The sequence below is a fragment of the Crassostrea angulata genome, chromosome 1 (assembly GCF_025612915.1).
Source record: "Crassostrea angulata isolate pt1a10 chromosome 1, ASM2561291v2, whole genome shotgun sequence".
Taxonomy (NCBI): Eukaryota; Metazoa; Mollusca; class Bivalvia; order Ostreida; family Ostreidae; genus Magallana; species Magallana angulata.
Window position 1 is genome coordinate 36,618,202 of NC_069111.1, and position 16,906 is coordinate 36,635,107.

A 16,906-nucleotide genomic window follows, 5' to 3' on the forward strand; every position below is an offset into this window, starting at 1 on the left:
GTCATGAATTTCACAATTTAGATAGAGGGCCTCATGGACATCATAATCATGCATTTAGTTTTTAACAAATATATATGAGAGTAAAGAAGAAGATTTTTTAAAGATTTAATACTTTTTTATTATATGGCCATATTGTCCCCACCCTAGAGCCTGAACCCCTGACCCAGGGGTTATGAATTTCACAATTTAGGTTGAGGGCTTCATGAACATCATAACCATGCATTTAGTTTTTAACAAATATATACGGGAGTAGAGAAGAAGATTTTCTAAGATTAAATACATTTTTACTATATGGCCATATTGGCCCCAGCCTAGAGCCTGAACCCCTGACCCAGGGGTCATGAATTTCACAATTTTGATAGAGGGCCTCATGGACATCATAATCATGCATTTAGTTTTTAACAAATATATATGAGAGTAAAGAAGAAGATTTTTTTAAGATTTAATACTTTTTTATTATATGGCCATATTGTCCCCACCCTAGAGCCTGAACCCCTGACCCAGGGGTTATGAATTTCACAATTTAGGTTGAGGGCTTCATGGACATCATAACCATGCATTTAGTTTTTAACAAATATATACGGGAGTAGAGAAGAAGATTTTCTAAGATTAAATACATTTTTACTATATGGCCATATTGGCCCCAGCCTAGAGCCTGAACCCCTGACCCAGGGGTCATGAATTTCACAATTTTGATAGAGGGCCTCATGGACATCATAATCATGCATTTAGTTTTTAACAAATATATATGAGAGTAGAGAAGAAGATTTTCTAAGATTTAATACATTTTTACTATATGGCCATATTGGCCCCACCCTAGAGCCAAAACCCCTGACCCAGGGGCCATAAATTTCACAAGTTTGGTAGAGGGCCTCATGGAAATCATAACCATGCAACCAGTTTTCTTTCACATGTGTAGGAGTAGAGAAGAAGATGTTTGAAAATTTGGCTTTTTTTGCATATTTGGCCCCGCCTGTGGCACCCCAGGGGTGGTGGAGCCATAAATTACACAATTTAGATTCTTCTTACCATAGAAATGCTTCACACCAAAAATGGTAACGATTGGCCTGGTAGTTTTCAAGAAGAAGTTAAAAATGCAAAAATTGTTAACGAAAACCAATTGCAATAGGTCACCTGAGTGACTCAGGTGACCTAAAATAAGTTATGAAACAATTAAAGCTAATTTTTTTAAATGCGATATTTAATTAGCTAAACAATGTAATTTAAAGGATTTTTTTTTAATTTAAAGATTGCGCAGAAAGCCGTCTACAAACCGGTCTGAAGTGGGTCCTGTAAATTTCGGTTTTGTCCGCCTCTATTAAGTTACCTTATTTTCGTCTACCATGCATTTTCACTTCTTCACTGGGAATATCTTGATCAAATGTGTGTAGTGTTAGAGGAGAAGGAGAACATATTTTGTGCAACAGTGAAAACTTGGATAAAATGTTTCATTTTTAGCAAATATATGCCTTTTTCTATCACTTGAAATAGTATACAACTGCAGATTTATTAATCTCATAAAATATGAATATAGGGTCGTTGGTGTCCACTTTATTACCATTTATTGAGAAAACCTTGAATTTTGCAAAATAAAGTGTAGCTTTTAAATAATTGTACATATCTCAGAGATTTGCATATTACTTGGATTTTTACTTTTGCAAAAATACCAGCTGTTTAACTTTGTCATGATATTGCATATGAGGAAACCACTTTTGTCCAGGTGTTTTCAAGATAAGGCGTTATTGTCTTGCAGATCAATTGTGCATATATCAGATATATGCTTGCTACTTGAATTTTGGTTTTGAATACATGTAACGCATGCAAAAATACCAGCTGTTAAACTCAAGTCATTTTTGGCGTAATATTGCATAAAGGATACTCCCATTGTCGGGATAACTCCAACTTCCTTGAAATTGATCAAAATATAACTTTTTGTTTTGCCTCGGACTAAAATGGCTCGACGTCATTGGATGAATGGCGTCACGTGATTCCCTTATAAATTTCTTTACACGGCGGGCGTCAAAATTTATACGGCAACATGGCGGGCGTAACGTTATTTGAGCTGATTATTTACACAAACGTTCAACCATATTTTTGATTTATTTGGAGTGACTTTCCTTTGCCAGTTACGTAATAAAACGATCCTACAATGATATCAAGGTTCGCACGGACGAATAACGAGGAAGGTAAAGAATTAGAGAATTAGCCTATGAATTGAATTACGGTCTTCCGTTTCCAACGGAATTTGTATTTATATCTCGACATACATCAAAAATTGCACCTTATTTTTTATTATTTCATATTATATGAAACCATGCAAAAATCCTTTTTTCAGAGCATATAATAAACTTTACACTTAGCCCTACTTGGCCCATACTTCACATAAACAAAGCGTTTGAGTAAAGGGTGTAATGTGACTTGAAAGGTTAAATAGGAATGTTAATGGAAACGATTAGAAGCTAACTTTTGACACAAAGCTTGCTTGTGCCAGGCCAAATAAAAAACTTTAATTCTCATTCTTGCCCGCCTCCCTGAAAATGGCCTGCTCCAAATGTATTATATTTTTTTCGGAGGGGGGGGGGAGGTTTGGAACAAATTCTAAGAGAAAAATCGGGCTCGATATACTGAAATTTCATGTGAATTATCGTTTGATTCCAATCATGTTTATTACCATAAGGATGTTAATGTTTTCATGCATTAATAATTATGTTGAAATTAAATGGAATTTAAAGAATAGAAATTGATTTGCGTACTCATATTAGCATTAACAATTAAAAAAAAGAGCAGTTGTTATTTATAGAACATGGTCGGTGAAATATATAGCATCCATTATTTTCTATAATTGAAGAAATATGATTTTTTCTTAGCGGGGGATCCTTTGTGAGCTTGCTCACAGTACCACTAGCTTAACAAAGCTTATATTTTGCATATATTTTGAAGTATTGACATTTACATGCAGGCGACATCTTCCGTCCCCCCGTAAGACATTTACCGCATATGTAAGGCAGTAGATGCAGATTGGGGTGTTACTATTATAAATGATAGGTGTAATGCACCGTTTTGATTGAATTGGCTGTGGGCTAAGGTGTTGAAGGAGTGTAGCGATCGTAAGACATAGCGGATTTCAAAATAATTCTACTGATGAGATTTTAGCGAAACTTCTAGGTGGTGGGGGCGATGTAAACCTTGTCGATTAAGTGGAGGACAAGTGCGGAGGCGTGTTCAACAACGCGGCGCTCGCTAATGTTCGCGAGCAAACCTTTACAGGAAAAGTCATTTCTATTGTCTGTTACCTCGATTAGTCTAAGGGAAAACTCAGTGGTCCAGAGACAAAGGCTGATCAAGGAGATGGTCATTGGCATTTTTCTTTTTAACTTTGACTTTAAGTTTTGATCGTGTTAGGGATTTATGAAAATATGATACTAACATTAGAAGATGACTCCTATCAAGACATTACTTTTGTAGTGGACAAGAATGAGGCCAGGGGAATCAGAGAAGGAGGTTAAGTCAATAAAATCATGTTTATATATGTACATCATATAAGCATTTAAAATGATCATTAATATCATGATTTTTTTTTTTTATAAAACTTGCTATATTATATTCTTTGTAGAATGTAATAAATTTAAGTTTAGATCATTATTTTTTTAAAGCTATAGCATTAAAACTGCAACAGTGTTACAGTTTTTAGTCTATAGCTTTCAAAGCACTTAACCTACCGACTGGAATCCCAGATTTAGAACTGACATTATATGCTCCGCAGGGTTTTTCGAGCTATTACAGGGGGTGTTCTCACTGCAACAATCATATCAAAGTCACCCTGTAAAAACACATTAATTTTTTAAAAGAAAGTTGAACACTACCACAGGTAACATGGTGATCAGGGCCACCATCGCTGTAAATCACTATTGGCTTTGTGTGATCAATAACTGGAAGCATTTCAGCGGCATGCCTCTAGGGAGAAGACAGTTCAAATACAGATTCTTTAAGGATAACTGAAACTTTACCAACATAAAATGTTTCTTCGATAGAATCAGGAGTTTTCATAGAAAGCGCAATCCTTGAAGTGATAGAAAATTTTTTAAAGTCATTATCACTAACTTCAAATCGTTTTCCCATGGCTACTAGAACAGATTTTCATCTTTCAGCTGCTGCTACTGGATATCCTGGCTTTCAAACTTTAATTTTATGTTTATCATCTACACAAAGTAAATTACAGTGCTCTTTAAAACGTAAACAGAATTTTTTTTTTCATATCTAAATAAAGCAGATGCAAAATGCATGTCCTCGTGTGACTTTGGAAACTGACGATTCTTGATCATAGTTTCACTTTAAGGCTACCAGTATATCCGAACGAACTTTTAAAATGACAATTTCTGGGCCAGAACTGTAGGCGTAGCCGTTCTTTAGATTGTATAGGCGTATTTTCTGGACACTTGCTAACAACCTGTTCATAAAAATCTTTTACTGAGAATGTATTTGCTAAATGTGTTAACTTACAACATCATAATCTTTTGTCCCTGCATCATGTCTCCTATCCAGCTGTTTCCAGTTTTGAACCGATGTTAATTCTGACATTCTTCAAGAAACTTCATATTTCTCTGGCTTACCAGTGTTGTTGATTCTCATATGACATATTAAATCAGACTCGCTCATTTCTTAAATATTTGTAATTCTTTTGTCCATTTCGCTTATAAAATAGTTCACACTTCAAAAAGTTATCACCAGTTAAACGTTTGTATTCTTCCCTGAGGAACCCTATTTTTCCATATATCTGTTTTCCAACCATACTTAAGAACTCTCTTCTCATCGTTCGTGTATGGTATTTTTTTTTTACATTTGTGAATGTTTTTATATACCATTTCAAAAAAGGTAATCAATATATCTATTGCATTTGTACATAAATAAGTATATGTAAAGTTTTGAGCCACTTGAAAAACATAGGATTTTATATTTATAGCATCAAAAATTTAACAAATATGGAATGGTGTGACAAACCTGTTTAACAGCTGCCCACTGTTCTCTTTGAAAAAAAAAACAGCGTCATAATTGTTGTCGAGTGATTTCGGATTGTATCTTCATTTAACACAGAGAAGTCTACCTTTTTTCTCTTTCGCTTTTCCGGACAATAATAAGTTTTAGAATGTTTGAGTGGTGCAAGAACAGGGCTTGCCATGTCTGCTAATGTGTCATGATTCCTTTCTATGTACCACAAACCATCAGTCATGGAATTGACAAGTCCTATCCCAAAAGTGTCTATGTTAACTAATGTGAATCCAACATTCATTTTACGCAGCCATTCTATAATATCGTTATACATACGTGTTTTATTGTTGATTTCCTTTCTTTTATCTGGTAAATATTTGGCATGATTGGCTGCAGAAGTCAAAATTGTAAATGCATTTTTACGAACTACAGTTGTTTCAATAACCGTGGATGTCAGCTCATCATCATCTAGTTTACGACTCACAAATTCAATGAAACTGCCGACACTAGATACAGCGTCGCACACCTCAACATTTGATGACATTTCCGTCAAATCATTTTTTCTGGACCTACAAATGCGGTGACTTGATCGTAGACATTCGCCTTTTTGTCATACCTCCCCTGCATATGATTATGAAATATATCTATAAGGGACGACTGGGAATCGTTGCACATTACACCACACCAGTCCTTTATAACTACTACATCTTTCCGTTTTCTAGGGCGCGTTTGATTGAACTGACTCAGTAACTCTAGGGTTAAATGTTGGTGCATGCGCAAAGGCTAGACTCTATGAATGTGAATAAAACGACGAGTGCTCTAGTGTTAAAAATGGCGAATAAGTTTTCTCCTCTCAACTGACCCAAGGCTAACTGTCTTAGATTTACATAATTTTAGAGTACTTACTATTACAAGTTTAATCTCTTTTGTTTAAAACATTCATCCTGTACAAATCTGTTTTAAAAGAACTATATATGGTATTAGTCAAATTTGGCCCCTAAAATTCGCTATTTTTAAAATGATTCAGGTACATTAATTTGTTGTGTTATTTTATAAAAGAGTTGACATGAAATATGTTTTTCACCTATTTATTTGATTTAAATGCACTATCTGGCAGTATATGACGTCAGAAGTGACGCTGTTTTTATAAATCAATCAAAATTAGTCAAAAATTGTCACTTTTCTTATCTTTTTTCGAATCGGAAATATAGAGCGACTCTTTGAACAAGAACAAACTTTTTGTCACTTATAAGTACTGGAGAGATACATCTTTGGTGAAAATATTTTGTTTGTTCAAGCCGTCGCTCATTGTTTCCTTAATGTAAAACTGGTCCAAAACAAGCCGTTTCATGCTAAAAATGCGAAAATGGCTGGAAAAGGTAAACTTAATGATGTCATATTTTTAAATTGTGGGCACTAAAATCAAAATGAAAATTATGAAAAAACTTCAAATGTATATTTGTTCAAATAAAACAAAGAAGTAAAGTAAAATGACAATGTTCATTGAAGGAGGCCGTTTTAGGCTCAAACCATATATAAGTCCTTTCCCTGTTATTCATAATTATTAAGATTCCCTACCCCGATCTGAAAATTATTTTGAATTGAGATAAACATCTCAGTGATAAAATTTTTGATGAGTAACTAAGAATTTATCAAAAAGAAAACTAAGAAAAATCATTGTCACGTTTTAACTGTAGAGTTTAACATTTCTACCAATCCAGCGTTAGCTAAATAAATGCTTGAATTTTTTCTCCGTTTATCAATAACCCTACTTGAAAATATCAGTTTTATAAAAGTTTAAGTAATTTCTACTCTATGAGCGATATATAATATTAATAAACCCCAAAATTCAAATTTTCATCTGTCAAACTCGCAATTGCTCATCGTTTTCCGCCATCTTGAAACTCTTGTGCTCTCACTGAAAGTAGAAGTAAACTTTTGTAACACGGGTTCAACACTAGTGTCATGAAACACATGTTTTCTTGACAACTCTGGCAACCCGAGTAACACGTGTCGTTCAATCAAACTCGCCCCTACTGATAACAAACATGGTTTCTACATGTCAAACTGTCAAGCAGCCATTTGAAGAGTGTTGGTATACCGAGCCCGATTTTTTTTCACCATTTTTATAAAGCAACGGGACGGGGGACTTTGAGAGGGGCTGGCGGGGATGAGAATCTAAAAATTAATTTAATGTGGCCTTATCCTGCACACACACACACACACACACACACACACACACACACACACACACACACACACACACACACACATATATATATATATATTATATATATATATATATATATATATATATATATATATATATATATATATATATATATATATGACACTTTGATAGCTTTAATGACCTTACCAGAGGAAACTGTGGTACAGATGGTACTAACTAAAGTTACCAGTAAAAGTATGATCTGGATGAAGTGACAAAGGTACGTATTTTTAAGATGCTAATTTTACAGTTGCAAATAGCTTTCCTCCTATAAACCTATATTGAAGATAATATTTGATATTGCATGAATATATGTTACTGTATTCCAACGTGGCGTGATTGTCAACAAATTAAATTGTTAAATTTTAGATGGAATCATTTTAGTCATATTAACTGCTATTTAGTTTTAGTTATTTATAAAGATTTCATTTTTAGCCTTGAATTACATATCCCTCTTTATCATTACCCAAAGCTCTTTTTAAGGTCGGATTTTTATAGTCTAATTTAATGGTCACAACTGTCCATTCCTCTTAAAGAAGGCATTTAAAAACCATCTGATTCCAAAATGATTTTAAACAGGGAGCAGAATATCTAAGGGGCACTAGGAACATACAGTATGCCTTGTGTAAGTTGACCAAAATGTCGTGGGAAAAAAACGCTAGATATATTTTGGCCAATAGAGGAGGAGGCTGAAGAACTTAGTCAGTTCATTGGGTAGGTACAAAGTCATATCTTACCTCATGCAAATATGCTTGAATGTGACCAATTTTTAAAGCTTAAATACATATTAGAACAATTCAGGATACTCTAGCTGATACATGTCTTTATAAATTTATTATAAACTTATCAGATAATTTTACATAAAGTATATTAGGTCCACTACCAAATCTGGTGAAGGAAAAATGTAAAAAATAACCCTAAATTATATATGTTTTACCACCTGATATTCCTTCTTTTCAGTGATGTTAAAAGGGGTGTTCCAGGGGAAAGGCTCTGCCAGTTTGTGGAAAGGAGACTGAAAGATCCCTCTTCAAGGGCGAAACCTTTGGTTTTCCAAGGTGATCCATTAAATTTCTTAAAAGGGGGCAGCCTAGAAAATCCTGTTGATGTCATTGTATTCAACGAGGAAATAGTAAGTACTTTTTGTAACTGTAAACTACATATTGTTTTGTACAAGATTTTTTAGGCATGCAATATACTGTAGAATCATTAAATTTCGTGGGGGCCAATTTTCGTGGATGTCTTAAATTTTACAGGTTCGTGGGGACGTAATTTCGTGTACTCTTATATATCTACAAAAGGAAATATGACTTTATTACCCTAATTTATCAATTCGTGGAGGATGTTATTTCGTGGATGAGAGGTAACCACGAATTCCACGAAAATTGAGCCACCTCGAAATCTAATGATTCCACAGTAAGCACTTTTTGTTTTAAATTTAATGCTCGTAGTTGTATATATTAATTATAATAATTGCTGGTATTTAATTTATGTGAATTTATATTTTTTTTATTCTACTGATACATGTGTATTTACTTATGCAAAACTATAGAAATGTTTTATTTAAACCTATTAACTCCGAGTGGCAAACACTTCTCAGAATCTGTATGGACCTCCCCTCACTGTGAGGAACACACATTTGTATTAATAACATCGTGGGCCAGTGCCAGCGACACAAAGAAAGGAGTAGAATTAATGTATCCAAACAAAGCTACACTGGTGGTTGTCCTATTCAACAGAAAAAGTGAGTACAGTTGCAAATCTTTTGAAGACAAAACATTTCATTTAACTTTTAAACTATGAAATAGGCCCAATTCATTGCAATTAAAACATTGTATCTGTAATCATTTGTAACATAAAACTTATCAATCTTATTTAAGTAATTCATCACATGTAAAAAAAAAAATTAAGTAATTTCGAACCTGAAACTAATTTTAAGTTGAATATTTTAACATGAGCAAACACATTAAAGGTAACTACACCCAGCCATTTCTCTGCATCACATCCAGCAAAACAGGCATCAAAGGTTTGTCAGCCCTGATCGAAGGAAATATTAAGTCAGCGTTCTATGAAAAGCTTCTCTTTCACGCATCACCAAAAACAATGGAAATCTAGTGGTACTTCACTGTGGAAAAGGTAAAGCATATTAGAAACAAACCTATTTAGATATACATGTAATAACCTGGTTTGGAACTGTGCATTAAAGGCAGCATACACATGTAAACCTTTTTTTTTATTTATTACATTTATGTCTTTCAGGTGAAGCACCACAAGCTGGAGTGAAGAAAGGTCTAACTGTAATTGGAGTAGACACCAGGAATGAAATGGTCCGGTCTTGTAATAGAAAACTTTATTAAAAACGATGAATTAAAACAAGTGTTTTGATTTCTTTAAAATCAAAATCAAGCTCTGTTTCAGAAGTTGACGTTATGTTACATACAGTATCCTGTTGAGCAAAAAAGACAAATGTACAAGGACGTTAGACGTAGGAGTTTCTTATTTTATGCATAGGATGTTCAAAGCAAGCAATGACTCAAAATACTTTTCTAATCATTTTCTTCGTTAATTCTTAATATCCCTAAAAGCACATCTCATGCTTAGATTATCTACATTAAAAACATCAGTAAACAAACAAAATGTCATCCAGGTGAAACAATCCTGCATTAAATCCAGAATAATTAAACCATCTCGGGGGTGAGCAATTACCATCACCCGACGCCCGGGGCTACCGATTTTAGGGGTCGGGCTAGCAGAAATCCTCACTGTGGTAGCCCGTCGGGCTAGTAAATAATAACGATGATAAACGAAATCAGAACTCCGTAAGTCAAAGTGTCATTATAACGTCGACTGATTTTATGTACGACTTAACTGTTATGCAAAATCAAGATTTCTCATTAGCTTTAATGTATGTTCATTGTGCGTACTAATCGCTGGTCCGCATGACAATGACGCTTTGTTTTAAACATGGAGAAGTACCTGACGATAAGTAAGCGTAAACGTTCGTTTGATCGCCTTGATGATAACAATAATCAGCAGTTGGATACAACTGATCGTAATTCAATAAAACTGATTAAAAATAAAATAACAGTACCTAATTTTTTATAGTTTGCATTATTATCTATTTGACATTGTTTAAAGTTTTAATTCAACTGATATGAAGAAAATGTTGGGCTAGTAAGTTTTAACTTTGGGCTAGTTACTTTGCTACTGCCAGTAGCCCCTGGGCTAGTAGCCAATTTTTGTAATTGCACACCCCTGCATCTGTCGTCCATTGCCTGCATTGGCTTTAAACCATCAGTTGTCCAATGTCTGCATTGACGCTAGACCATCAGTCGTCCAATGCCTGCATTGACTCTAGACCATCAGATGTCCAATGTCTGCATTAGCTCTAGATCATCAGTCGTCCAATGCCTGCATTGACGCTAGACCATCAGTCGTCCAATGCCTGCGTTGACTCTAGACCATCAGTTGTCCAATGTCTTGCATTGGCTCTAGATCATCAGTTGTCCAATGCCTGCATTGACGCTACATCATCAGTCGCCCAATGTCTGCATTGGCTCTAAATCATCAGTTGTCCAATGTCTGCATTGACCCAAGATCATCAGTCGTCTAATGCCTGCATTGACTCTAGATCATCAGTTGTCCAATGTCTGTCTTGACTCTAGATCATCAGTCGTCCAATGCCTGATTGGCTCTAGATCATCAGTTGTCCAATGCCTGCATTGACTCTAGATCAACAGTCGTCCATTGCCTGCATTGGCTTAGTAGACCATCAGTCGTCCAATGCCTGCATTGCCATTGACTCTTTACCATCAGTCGTCTAATGCCTGCATCGACCCTTGATCATCAGTCGTCCAATGCATGCACTGGCTTAGTTGACCATCAGTTGTTCAATGCCTGCATTGACTCTTGATCATCAGTCGTCCAATGCCTGCATTGGCTGTGTAGACCATCAGTCGTCAAATGCCTGCATTGGCCTATAGATCGTAGAATGCCGCCATTCTGTCCACACGAGGTCGTTCAATTCAGACATTAACAAATTAAAAGTAACATTGAGATATTTATTATTTTCTTCGGAACCAATCAAAATTGTATCGATGGAGCATATTTTGTAACTTGTGACAACAGAAATTGACAATATCAGATGAAAATATTGGATACGAGAGGGCTTTATACATTATTTTATTTTGATCATTTGCATTCAAAATTTCATAACAAATTTAACGATTGTTTAAACTCACTCATCTTAATCAATTACAAAAACTTAACTTAATTACAAATGATGCTTATATGTCGATGAATTGTTTTAGAATTTGCCCTTATTGTATTTCAAGTTTGTATCATAATGTTTGCAAACATTTCGCAATAAATATTTCAGAACGGCCATAATTGTTTTAGTAAATAAAAAAAACATAATTGAGACAAATAAAAAATAGTTAGAATTGAATTATATTAATGCCGAGTAAAAAAATAATACATGAATAATGATCTTTTTACACTGTAATTAATATATTGATAGTTATATGTAGGTAAAGTATTTTTTTCTTTACAATATGTATGCATTAAATATCTGAATTTGTAAATTCGCTTAAGAATTTTATTTTAAACTAGACTTTGACCTGTGGTTGACACTGCATATAATATCGGACATTTATGAAATAGATACATCGACACACCGTATATTGTTGACATTTGCATAACCATGCAGACAATAATGCTATTGATTTAACTACACTCTGCTGAGTTGGAATAATCTAACTGTGCTCGGAAAAGACTTTCACCACAGATAAAAATGCATCCCATTGACCCGTAATGTAGCAGAAAATTGCAGAATCGCTCCAAAACGATTTTTGAGAAAATAAAGATGCATTTTAAATAACAGTTTAATTGTTCATAACAAACCATTTTGAAGCTGTAAATACCTTTCTTCGAAAAGTTTAATTCTATAATTGCAGAATTCAACATTTTTTCAACAAAGTTTTACACACAATGTTGACATTCGAAACTCTCGGGATTTTTTTCCATAGTAAATGCACTGTGTTAAAGGGACTTGGACACGATTTGACTTAAAGAAGATGGGTGAATAAGGCGTGTAAAATGCCCATTTGAGGAATGATTAGATACTGCAAAATTAAAATATCATTAAATCTGATACTTTTTTTTTAAAAATAATAAAAAAAACAATGGATATTTAACGTAACATCGGTTTGTAACTCTTAGATATTTTAAATAATTGCAATTGATTGATTTAAACTGGCGTATGGGTGTCAAAACCTCGAAATAGTGTCATTTTTATAACTTGCCTTTTCTTTTATAGAGTGGGTCTGAGCTCCATATTTAAATGCGGTTAAATGGAATTTAAACCGATTTTAATCAACAAAAATGTGGAGAGATGACCCACTATACTTAAAAATGTCATTTTGTAGTTCAACAATTATAGGTTTTAGAAAAATAATACAAGTCCGTAAATTCTTGGCCAACGTCTCATATAGCATTTAAAGAACGCAATTTGTTGTGAATGAAATGGCTCAGTTATTAGAGCACTAGAAATTAGGTAACTTTTAAGAACTTGGGTTTTTAGGTTGTTGGTTCGATACCACCAAAACTTAACGTTTATTATTTTTTCTTATCGTTTATTGAAATATTTCAAACTGAATCGAATATAATTAGAAATTACCCTTTTGTAAACTTGTATTATAACATATCAAATATATTTAATTGAAAAAATGAAATGTTAAATTTAACATTGTATTTTACGACTAAACCAAATAGGCAGTTGCGCCATCTTATTCCCCCCATCTTCTTTTTAAATTTTATATTTCCAATTTCAATGTTTATAATGATAAATATAGAGGATTATAATGCTATCTCAAAATTTGAAAGTCAAAAATCAAGTTATAAGCAAGACACAGAGTTCATAATTTCTGTTTTGTAAACAAAGCTCGAATATTGTCATTTTTAGACGGGGTCACGTGCCCCCGTCTATTAGTTTACTGTCAGTCGGAGACTCAAACCGGATGGCACGCGTAGAACACATCAATTGAATATACGCTAAGAAAAATAGTGCAGAAATTGCTATGACCGTTCTGTACACGGATTTGATAAATATGAATCAATATTTGAAAAATAGTTGAATCATTTTTTTAATGCTTCTAAGATTAGTCTAACATTTCACTCAAACAAAAACGAATGAGGCGATTGATGCTACTTCTTACTCTATTTACACCCGGCCTTTCTACGGAATGACCCGATGATGTACGAATGCATTTGGAGTATTCGCGGACTCATAAGAAATAGTTCTAAATTGATTCAACGATTTTACCTATGAAAGTTTATTTCAGTGAGTTTTTTTGGGGGTTTTTTTTTTTAGAAGTCTCGTCAAATTTGATTCGCGAATGTAATATTCTAAATTATTTTATCACAAAAAACGGAACAAAAAAACAATGATCGAGTAGTTTCAAGCGTAGGAATATATGAAAAGGAGTAAAACTACTTCCAGATAGCATGGGTAAAGAAAATTTATCGTAAAATTAATAAATTTGACCCCGTCTTTCAGTACTCTGATTTACATATGTGTTGCATTGGTGTAAGTTTCAGTCAAATGGAACTTTCTTTTGTGATAGTAGTATTTATGAGGATATCGAATTGGTTTAAATTGTTTTTACATTCCATTTTGTCTAAGATATGGTTGTTCTCGACATTACATTTTTTGTAAACATCTACAACACTCGAGCTTTGTTTACGTAACAATCAATTCTTACTTCTGTATCTTGCTTGTAACTTGACTTTAACATTCAATATTTTGGTCAATCATTTAAAATGCACAAGTTAACTATTTCATACATAATAAACTAAAATTTTTGATCTCAAATCGTGTCAAAGTCTCTTAAAGATTTATCTCCCGTATTTTCTTTGTTGAACAGAAAAAAAAATTCCAATGAAAATTTACACGCATTTGTTTTATCGTTTCTGAGTTTATCCATGCAAATGTGATATTAAGCGTGAATGTAATGCGCATGCGCAATATTGTAAAACCAAAAAAATTCAGATGATTTCCAGAATTTTTTAAAGAAATTTTCGTTGACTATTAATTAGCCAAGCTTGATTGAGAAAAAATAAAAACAAATTGGTAATCTTCAAGTACCAATGATGTTTAAAATATAAAAAACAAAAGACAGTACTATTCCAAATTCTCTGTATTGAAGCCCAAAAATTCGAGTCTATTATTTTAATCTAGTTTTTTTCTAGATACGTAAACTGTAGCTATCAATGACATCATATGAACGAAAGGATTTGACACATTAAATGTATGCTAATAAATAAATAAAAATTAAAATAAATAAAGAAAAAAATAATCAATTAGGTAAATAAATAAATGAACACATCAGTTATTATGAATTTTAATTGTCTTTTACAAGCTTTTGTAAATCCTCCTTTCCTCTAGTTTTAGTTTCTCCCTGAGGCCTCTCTAACTTCATGCGCTCTGTGTGCATGGCTTTTAACTCTGTTCTTTATGCCACCATCCATGATGGTTCTTCTTGTCGTCTTTTTTCTGGCGTTATCATTTAGTGGTTGGTTCTCCTATGTGAACATAGTGCTGTCGATTACAGTAACTAATGAACAAATCCTAGCTGCTTTTGTTTCTCTGATACACAATGTTTGTGTGTGGTATGTTTTTCTGTGGATGTATGGGCATATATAAATTGTACCTCACGTATATTGTATGCATTGAGAGAATGAAATGAACTTGAACATGCAACATTTTGGTTGGTTATTTACCTTCAGCTTGCATCGATGATGCCAAACTTACGGGGTTTACCGCAGGGTCACTTCTTAATAGATCATCCATCTGGTTATAATGGTTTGGCAGTCATATCCAGTGTCACTATTTCTTCTATTATTGTCTTATATCTGACAAACCATGCAAGTACATAGTTTGAGCATGATGAGGTGATAATGTCGGTCGGGGCGTGATCAAATCCAAAGAAGCACAAAGGGCTTTATTATAGGATCATTATATTCAGAGAATGATTCCTTATTTCTTATATTTATATAATTTTCAGCAGTTCTACAATTAACATTAGATGATTAACTATGCAAACCCAACAATGCAATATGTGAATTTATTGGACTATATATATCAGTGTCTGTGTAATAAGATTACGAATCAATTTTGTCCTATACCTGGGAGATTCTGGAAAGCATCAGGAAGAGGGTTATTTCTGCAGACTCTAGAGTCATGGACATCATTTTTGAGAATCTGATGCCTCTGCACGACCTCTGTGAATTTTTACACCAGATCAATCTAAAACACTGCGGAATGTCTCTGTATTCCCAAGATACCATATACAGGCCAATGTTCTTCTCTCTACAGTGACGCTGTTTTAGTTAGCAGCATTTCTGGCCCAATAAGCATTAGTTGTTTCTGAAAATAGAAAGTTGGATAATTTTCGAAGTTATGCAATAAATTTGTGAATGTAAGTACCTTAGTAATACATCATTTAAATAGTGAACCAGTAATAACAGTTTGAGTTTTCTGTAGCAATAAACAATTTAACACAACTGTTGAGTGAGAGTAATGTTCAAAGACCATGGAAAAAGAAAAACATTTTATCCATATTTTAAACCAAAATGGAATTATCTGTAAAAATGATATTTTCTTCTTCCTCCATTGAGGTGAAGGGTTGCTGCTGCGGCATTTTCCTACATTGATTAAAAGACGTGTGCAGGATGGGGGAGTCCTCGTGTACTGCATCCTTAGGGAGCTTTATATTTCTGGATCCTTGAAGGACTCCAGGGACATGGCCTCTACAATGTCTTCAATGAAAGTGCTTAAGCGAAATAGAACATATTTCATGGGTTTTTTTTATTTATATCTTTACATCCATACATAAACTTAATCACCAACCACTGTGGATTTTATTGTGTTTCAAAATGTGCGTGTTTCCTATCTTTATATAAATACAATTTATAGACATGGTATAAACTGTCACATTAAAATTCATCATTGTATATATTTAGTTTCGTATTTTAACTTTACCACATATCCCGTGGTGAGCCCCTTAGTATTTTAGTCTTACGTATTTGTAAATACCCATATTGAACCTCAGTTCACTGGGCTTTAAACCCGCCAGTCCGTGCAGTATCAGTTTGGACGCGGCAGTCCAGAGGGAAGGACGCACTTATACTTCTCTCGTGCATACCATCCAGTCACTATGTATTTTGTTAATTGAAATAGCTGTGTGCTAACTCTGAAGTGAACTTGGTACTGGTTTTTTCTGAGGTGAGGTTTATTAATTGTCAATTTTATCGTCATTTCGTTCATTACTGTTCTAAAACACCCAGTCATTGTATTCCAATCGTTTTTATGCTTATTTGTTACGTTCGAATTTAAATGTCTATGTTTAGATACACGTGTTTGAATCTATTATAAGTATGGCGGACTATTATGGTAATATTCCTTTTGTAGTCATGAGTAGTATTATGCAACACTGCATTTAAGTAATTGAGTTAGTATTTTGTGAGTGTAAAAGCTAACATGCTTTATAGTAAGTCTTCTTTAAGACTGTATATCAGTATTTTGTGTGTAATAAGCGTCTATGCTAAGTGTGTCATTCATGACCGTATAGCCTGTAAGTAAAGTATGGTGCGTATTGGTGTAAAAGCCACAGTTGCTTTTGTCTTGTACTT

At 33.8% G+C, this 16,906-nt stretch overlaps 1 pseudogene; it reads left to right on the forward strand.

The window, feature by feature from the left end:
* The first annotated feature begins 8,653 nt into the window (after positions 1–8,653).
* LOC128165749 (uncharacterized) lies at positions 8,654–9,573 on the forward strand (annotated as a pseudogene).
* The last annotated feature ends 7,333 nt before the right edge of the window (positions 9,574–16,906 follow it).